Source organism: Octodon degus, unplaced genomic scaffold (assembly GCF_000260255.1).
Source record: "Octodon degus isolate 3935 unplaced genomic scaffold, OctDeg1.0 scaffold00178, whole genome shotgun sequence".
NCBI lineage: Eukaryota > Metazoa > Chordata > Mammalia > Rodentia > Octodontidae > Octodon > Octodon degus.
The window spans coordinates 1132854-1140833 of record NW_004524754.1 but is presented as its reverse complement, the minus strand read 5'-3'; the positions used below and the strand labels follow the sequence as shown (position 1 = coordinate 1140833).

Below are 7980 nucleotides of genomic sequence, written 5' to 3'. Positions count from 1 at the left end.
CTTTCTTTCTTTCTTTCTTTCTTTCTTTCTTTCTTTCTTTTTGGCAGAACTGGGGATTGAACTCAGGCCTTTGCACTTGCCAGGCAAGCGCTTATTCTACTGAGCCATCTCCCCGACCCACAAGCACCATTTTCTAGGGCAAACCCAAAGCCAGAGGCCAAGCGATCAACTCTCACATTGGACAGTTTAAGCTTAATGATTTTAACAAATAGTTTGGGGGGTTGGGGTACAGGGTCTCACTTTGCAGCTCAGACTCATAGTGATCATCCTATGTCAGCCTTCCCTGTGCTGGGATATTACAGGCGTGCAGTACCACACTCAGTTTCAGTGGCCCGCACAGCATGCCTGGGGGTCTGGGGCCTGCATGGCCTGTGGTATCAGGGATCAAACCTGGGTCCTTGTGCTTGCCAGGTAGACATTTAGGTCACTGGATTATCTTCCCAGCTCCCAAATATTTTCTCTACTAGGAAACTAATCAATTAACAAAGCAGAGAATTGCCCAGGGGACCTCACCGGGCATGCTTCCCTGGAGCTTGTCAGTTTCCCCAGGAGTTAATAAAGTTTTTGTGTATAAAAGCATGATATCGAAGTGAAAGGCAGGGCCACGAAGTCACAGCGCTGAGCTAAGTGACGGTGACGGACCTACCTTTGTGCAGTCACGGCCTGGTGCCCCCAGTCCCCGGAACACATCAACTCTTCCATCGCCTACAGTGCCCTCTTCTCTGCTTGACCCTATACCTCCACCTGGTGAGGACTCAGAAGATTTTCTGCTTTACACAAATGTGGCTGATGACCTCCCTCAGAAGAGGACCAGTGCGGTGAGAACAGGAATGGGATTCTGAAGGCATGCTGCCCTTCCAGGCTGCATCCACCTTCAGACCCAGGGCAGGGCTCTTGGCCAAAGGGACCCTCGGTGTGACGCAAGGCCTCACCCACACTAGGCAAGCAGTCTGCTGCTGATCTATAGCCCCATCTCCGTAACAAAATTTTAAATGAGATCTTCCCACAAACTTTTACTATCTTTTTTCTTTTGAGTAAATGATACACATCTTTCAGTTCATTAATAGTTCTGTATCATGCTGCTTTTGGTCACTTACTTGTGTGCCACAGTTCGTGTGAACAGGCCAATATTTTCGGACATCTTTCTTTCTGTCACTAGTGCTGCAATGTGCATCTTTGGAGATTTACCTATATACAAGTCCTCAGGATTCTTTCCTGAGAAAATAAAAAGTATGGAAATGGTATCTATAGACTTTAGGGATCAGCAGTCATTCTGATTTTAAAGCCTTTAACGTAAGTCCAATAGCTACTCTGAAACAACTGCAATGGTTTACATTTTTACTACTCATTTGCTGGGTAGAATGTTTATATGAATGAAGGGCAAAGGGTGTTTCTGAGGCATAGAAAGAAGAAAAAGACTAGAAGTAGGAAAGTTCCAAATGTTAAGTAAATAAGTTAAAGCATGCCACGGAGACTGGTGGGAGATGGGGTGAGAGAGAAAGTGAAAAAGCAAGTCCTTGGCCAGGGAGGGGTTTGTGCTGTGCCTGTGAACACCACGGACTGTAGCGAGAGCCGGTGGACAAAGGAGCTGAGGGGGAGGCTGACGGATTCCTCTCAAAGAACAAGGGCCTGCAGAGGCCTCTGGAGCTTGAGAAGAGCGGGTAGGCCGCGCACATTGTGGCGGTACGGCAGGAGGAATAATGGCCCGGATGTACGCCAGGCCTGCATCTCCACTATGCCCAAAGGAAAAAAAAAAAAAAAAAAAACTAGAAAGAAATGCACTGACACACTTGCCCCATTTATTAGATTTGCTTTGTAATACCTCCCGATGATGAACCAAGTACGGCAGGTCTTCCGCAACACTCCACACTGGAAACTACCCCAACGTCTGTCGATAGGAGAATAAATAGAAAAACTGCGGTACACTTGCTGGCCCTCAGCCACGCTTTTGTTCTCTGTAGTTTCATTTACCCATGGCAGTGATTTTCCAAAAAATTACATGAAAAGTTCCAGTAAAAATTGATTCCTAAAATGGCTTTCATTACAGAATATTATTTATAATTATTCTATTTTATTAGCTATTGTTGTTAAGCCCTGACTGTGCCTAACTTGTAAATTAAACTCTACCATAGGTCTGTATGTGTGGATAGGGAAACATAGCACGTATGTTCTCAGTCCTCGCTGGGTCGCAAGCGTCTGTCAGGATGGATCTAGCAGGTGCAATCCAGGCTCTCATGAGGACCAGCGGTGAACGGCAGCGCGCTGCACCCTTGCTGAAAGCAGCTGCGTTTGCTGAAGACCCCAGGAAGCTGCGCCCAGGGCGAGGCCGAGCTGACGGAAGACGTGGCGCGACCATGGAAGGGGTGCTGAGTGATGGGAAAGAAAAGCACAGCGCACAGGGCGCTCAGCAGCCCCCAGGAAAATAGGGTTTGGATTTGAAAGACCTACACCCTCTCGAATCTCTAAGTGTGACAGACAGAAATGACTGACGGGATGCAGCTCACACCCGGGGCTTTACGTGCAAGCCTGTGCCAGGATCCACTGTGACCCTAATCACATGCATGAGATTTAGTGTTTATTCTTGAGCCCGTAATAAGGTTGGAGTAGGATGAAGGGGACTAAGGTCAGGCCAGGGGACCCAACACGCATGCGCTCTCCCCTAGCACTTCAGGGATTACTGGGGTTTCCGTTATGGGATTCTCTACCTCCCTTAGGACAAGGGACAGAGGATCGGGGCCAGGTGCCCTTTAGAGCCACACAGGTGCCAGGGTGGTGTGTTCCTGTAACCCCAGCACTCAGAGGCCGAGGCAGGATTGATTTTGACTGTATCCCTGAAGGGTAAGGGAGGAGTGACTGCAGCGTGGACTCGATGGTGCACTGGGTACGGAAAACAATGCACTCCAATTGCAGGCCCATCTAATGCAAGATCCCAATCCCAGGGCAGAGCAGGTGGCTTTCAGGACCCCTGTGCAGCATTCGTGGGCTCCCACAAGATGTGGGCAGCATATAGGAGACCAGTGTCCACACGGAGCCCAGAGATAGTTCTGCTCCTACCCCTCCAACTCTCATTGCCCAGAAACCTGGCGTGGTGGCGCACACCTGTAATCCCAGCACTGGGGAGGTTGAGACAGGAGGATCACTAGAAGTCAGAGCTGTGTAGTGAGACCCTATACCAAATAAATAAATAAAATATTTTGTAAAAAGCAGCTAAGAAATATTTTGCATGTAATAAATATATTCTAGGTCTGAGGAGATAGCTCAGTGGTCTAAGCACCTGCCTGGAGTCCAAGGACCCAGGTTCAATCCCCAATACCACATGCCATGCCTGGCCACCAAAACCAGTTGTAGTGCCACATGCCTGTAATCCCAGCACTGGGGACATTGAGACAGGAGGAGCACTATGAGTACAAGCTGTGTCATGAGACCCTGTACCAAATAAATAAATAAATAAAACTTTTAAAAAAATAAATAAATATATTCTAGTTTAGGTTAACAGGCACCTTCTTGAGAAAAGATTTTTATAACCAATAAATAAATTACCTTCAGTAATACAAAGTGCTGACATCTGAAGTTTTACATACCCTTAAATGTCTTTCTTCATATACCACCCAAACTTGCAAACTGTTTAGAAAGTATCTCTAAATCAGGCATGGTGGAGCATGCCTGTAATCCCAGTACTCGAGAGGCTGGGGTAGGAGGATCACTGAGAGTTCAAGACCAGCCTGAACTACAAAGTGAGCTCAAGGCCAGTCTCAACTGCATAGCAAGTCCCTGTCTCAGAAAGGGACAACAAAGAAAGGATCTCTAAAAATATAACTCATACTTCATGTCATAAAAATAGCCAACGAGGACTGGGGAGATACCTCAGTGGCTTTAAGCGCTTGCCTGGAAAGCACAGAGGATAAAATTTACAGTTTATATTCTTAATCTCTCATTCAATAAAATATCAATTAACAACTTCTTAAAGGTAAATGAACTGTATAGATGCAACCTATTAGTGCTGAAAACCTGTCATATACATATATATTTAAGCATTACTCTTTCTTTTTAAATAATTTTATTAAGAAACAAATAGCAATGAGACAGTCTCAAAACCGATTAGTAGGACAGTTTCTTTCTTTCTTCTTTCTTTCTTTCTTTCTTTCTTTCTTTCTTTCTTTCTTTCTTTCTTTCTTTGTTTTTCAGTACCGGGAATGGAACTCAGGACCATGTGTTTGCCAGACCAGTGATTATTGCCTTCTCCCTGGACTATGCCCCTCACCCTTGCCTTGGCTCCCAGAGCTACTAGTTCTGTCATGTCACCCTACCCTACCTCTGTCTTGGTGGGGCCACCCCACTCCCGCATGAGCTGCAGGTCCGGTGAGCTGTGCCCATCCTGCAAACCACCCTGCCACCCCTTGGTCTGCACCCATCTGCACCTGCTCTGTGCGTTTGCACTGGAAGCTGCCTGTGCAGTGTCGTGAAGGGGCTGGGCATGGAGGAGCTGTGTGCATGTGCAGAAGGGGGCAGCATTCCCAAGAGCCACAACCCCAGGGGTGTAAGGGAGCAGCAGGACAGAATGGAAGCGACCCATCCCCAAAGCAGGAGAGGGCTGTCTGGCCATGGCAGGCCTGGGTCTCTTTCATTTCTTTGTCAAAGCCACTTTAGTGAGAAGGAGGTACAGGCCTCAGGGTGAAGAGGGTCCCTTCAGGCAGAGGGGACCCTGGCAGAGGGAGGAGCTGGCCCAGGTCAGGTGGGTGAGGCCAGTGTCCACCAGCAGCCAGACTCCACGTTCATCTCAGCATCCCAGGTCCACCCATCCTCGAGCCCCTCTGTCTTCTGGGTTCTTTCTGTGTAATCTATTTTTTAAGAAGAGTTTGTATGTATTATTTTTTCATATAGCCGCAGCAGCTGCTGCTAGGGGATTGGGGTTTTATTTTTTGTGGTGGGCGGGGGAGGGAGGGCCATCTTGTCACTTTGCCTCTGTTGAGCATCTAGGAAGTATGAAAACTGTGATGTTTTCTCAGTGCACTTTGAACCTGGAAAACAAGTCGAACCAGCCTATGGGACCACAGTGGAGGGATCAGCTCGTGTTCACCTCCACCAGAACCCGGGTGGCTACAGAACAGATCTGAACAATAAAATTCTGTGCTCCCCGGGGGGGTGGGGGAAGATACAGACATGATATCCTGTCCACAAACACTATTAGTACAAATCTTTCTATTCATTGAATTAAGAGAAAATTGTTGCATATCTATCCTATTTTGAATATACAGATACTAAATCGTCCTTCATCTGTATTACATTATTTGTTTAGTTTTGTCAGAGATGGGTATTCCATTGTCATTTAAATATTGTAGGTGTGTGAATTCAGCAAAATATTCCAATATTTTATTCTTCATATTCTGTAGGGACTTAAAGTTTAACATGTCAATACTTGATGGAAAATACCCGTTCCATGTTATGTCTAAGATGTTTGATATTCAGACAGATTGTGAGGTAAAGCTCAAAGTAATAATAACAAGCTTCTCTTCTGGAGGGTTAACAACTTAAGTTTGCAGACCAAAAATTAGAGAAAAAGAAGGGCTGCAAGGGCAGCCAACATTTTGGCCCTAGCATTATGCTTTCTGTTAATATTTAAAATACTGGACCTCTGGTGACAACCCTGAAAACTATCAAGCATTTAATTCCCAAGTTCTCATACTTCCACTCTTACTCCTACTCCTTATCTTTAACATCCATCCATCCATCTAACATTTTGTTTGGTTTGGTTTTGTAAATACCCCTCCTTCTATCCCAACCCAAAACTTTGACATTATTCCTTGGTAAACAAGGAAATTCCAGAACAGTTGGACCAGACAGCTTTGCTCCTAAAGTGTATCATGGACTAAATGACAAAAGAAAAACAATCACTGCCCCTTACTGATGCAATCAGAATACTCCTGAGGGTCCAGCAGTTTGAGAATCTGCTGGTGCAATCCTCAAGGGAGTTCCAACAGATTCTTCAGGCAACAAGTCTTTGACTGATAATTTTACTACTTATTTCTGCCAAAGTGACTGAAAGCACAACCGCCTTTCCATCAGAGAAGCTGGCGGAGATGTCACTTCCCTTTTCCTGTTTCTCTGTAGAAAACTGTGATTTCTCTGAGAGTTTTGCATTTCAAAGTTTTCTGTTGGTAAGTATATAACCATAGGGGCAGGATGCACATGCAACAGGAATCCGTTGGTTGCACTCAGGGCAAGACTTGTTGGCCATCTTCACCTTTTTTTTTTTAAACAAGAAACAGTATTTTTTAATTAATTAAGTTTATTGGTACATTTTAGATATTCATAATGATCACCTTCTTCATAAGGAGCTTGTATCTGTGTACAATTTAATTCTTTTTCTCCTATTCCTTTCCATTCAACCCCTCTTCTCCTCCTTATTTATAAAAGCTTTGTTTCCATTTTTCCTTTTCTTGTTTTTTTTTTTTTCTTTTCTTTTCCCTTCCTTCCTTTCCCTTTCTTCCCTCTCTAATTCTCCTTCCCATTTTCTTACTGATTGGTTCTGACCCTAGTATGAATTGCTGAGTTATTATGGTGGTCATCTAATGTGGCTGAAGCCCCTAAAACAACAGCTTATCTTTCCAGAGACCACCTCCCCTCTTCTTCTCCAGCCCAGCCCAGGGCACAATTTCCTTTCACCTTTCCCGCCATCTCATGGAAGGCCCTCAGGTATATCTAAACATCCCCCTCAAACTCCACTCCTAGAAAAAGTCTAGTCTAGTCTTTTATGAAAGCCTCAGCTTTCTTTATCTTAGGCCAGAGGATCCACCTGCCCCATCAGCCCTCGATCCTCTGTGTCTTTGGAGTTTAAAAAGCCTCTTTTATCTTTCCTAGCTCTTCATTGTGCCTCCAGAAAGCATATCACTTACTACTTCACAATATCTATTACCATTTTGGTCCTTACGTATGTTTTTGCTTTCTTACATTCTTTCTCTGGTGTGAGAAAACGTCCTTGGCTCCAGCGCAGTTGTGCTCCTCTCCTTGGGCAGCGTGGCTGACCCATCCTCTTCCCTGCCCCACTCCCTCACTGCCAAGCCATTTTTAAAGGAACTACCCCAACACCACCAATATGCAGGAGGCTGAGGCAGGAAGGAGGATTGCCAAGAACTTGAGGCCAGCCTAAGCTACATAGCGAGACCCTGTCTCAAAAAGCAAACACAGGTAAAAACAAAAACAACAATAATGTTGAGAGGAAGAAGCCAGCCTGGAGGAAGCACATCGCAGCCCCAGGGGATGGCAGCACTGGCAGGACTGGTCTGCACTGGTCAAGCTGGGAGGGCGGCCCTGCTGGGAGTGGGTGGCAAGAAGACAGCACAGGAAGAAAGCTGGGATGTTCCCCTCCTGCCCTGGAGGGGGGTGAGGAGAGGTGGCAGTCTGCGAAAACGTACCCAACCACGTGCTGGAGGTCTTTCACTCTCTTAGTAGTGCACATCAATATGAAGTTTTCAAAAAAAAAAAAAAAAAACACATAATGGTGCTTAAAAGCATACTTGGAATTTATTTTCCCTTAATTGGACAAAGATTCCTGAAAAAACACTGGGCTTCCTAGAATTTTTATTAATAATTCAATCCTCCCAAGCTGAATTCCAGACAAAAGAGCATCTACTAACGAGCTCGGGCTCCTCGCTGGAAACCTCACTTCCCAGCTGGCTGCTGCTCACAGGCCAGGGCTGCAGATCTCTCCCAGCAGGTGTAAAGAGGATCTGCTGTCCCCGGCTAATAACATGGCACCGTGATTTCATGTATGCGACGTATAGAGACATCAACAGGACATCACAGAGCCCTGGAGACAGGCTTCGCAACGCGCAGCCCTGGGCTTACTTAGAGACTCGCCTCGCTGAGGATCCCAGCTGAGGCACCAAAGCCCAAACTCCCTGCCACGGACACCCCAGGACCTACAGTGAGGTCGATAGTACGTCCATTAGCCCTGGGCCATACGTAGGTAAAACATCATGC

General features: G+C 45.9%; 1 pseudogene; it reads right to left on the bottom strand.

The window, feature by feature from the left end:
- Positions 1-5983: 5983 nt before the first annotated feature.
- Positions 5984-6675, bottom strand: LOC111813279 (annotated as a pseudogene).
- Between the last annotated feature and the right edge of the window lie 1305 nt (positions 6676-7980).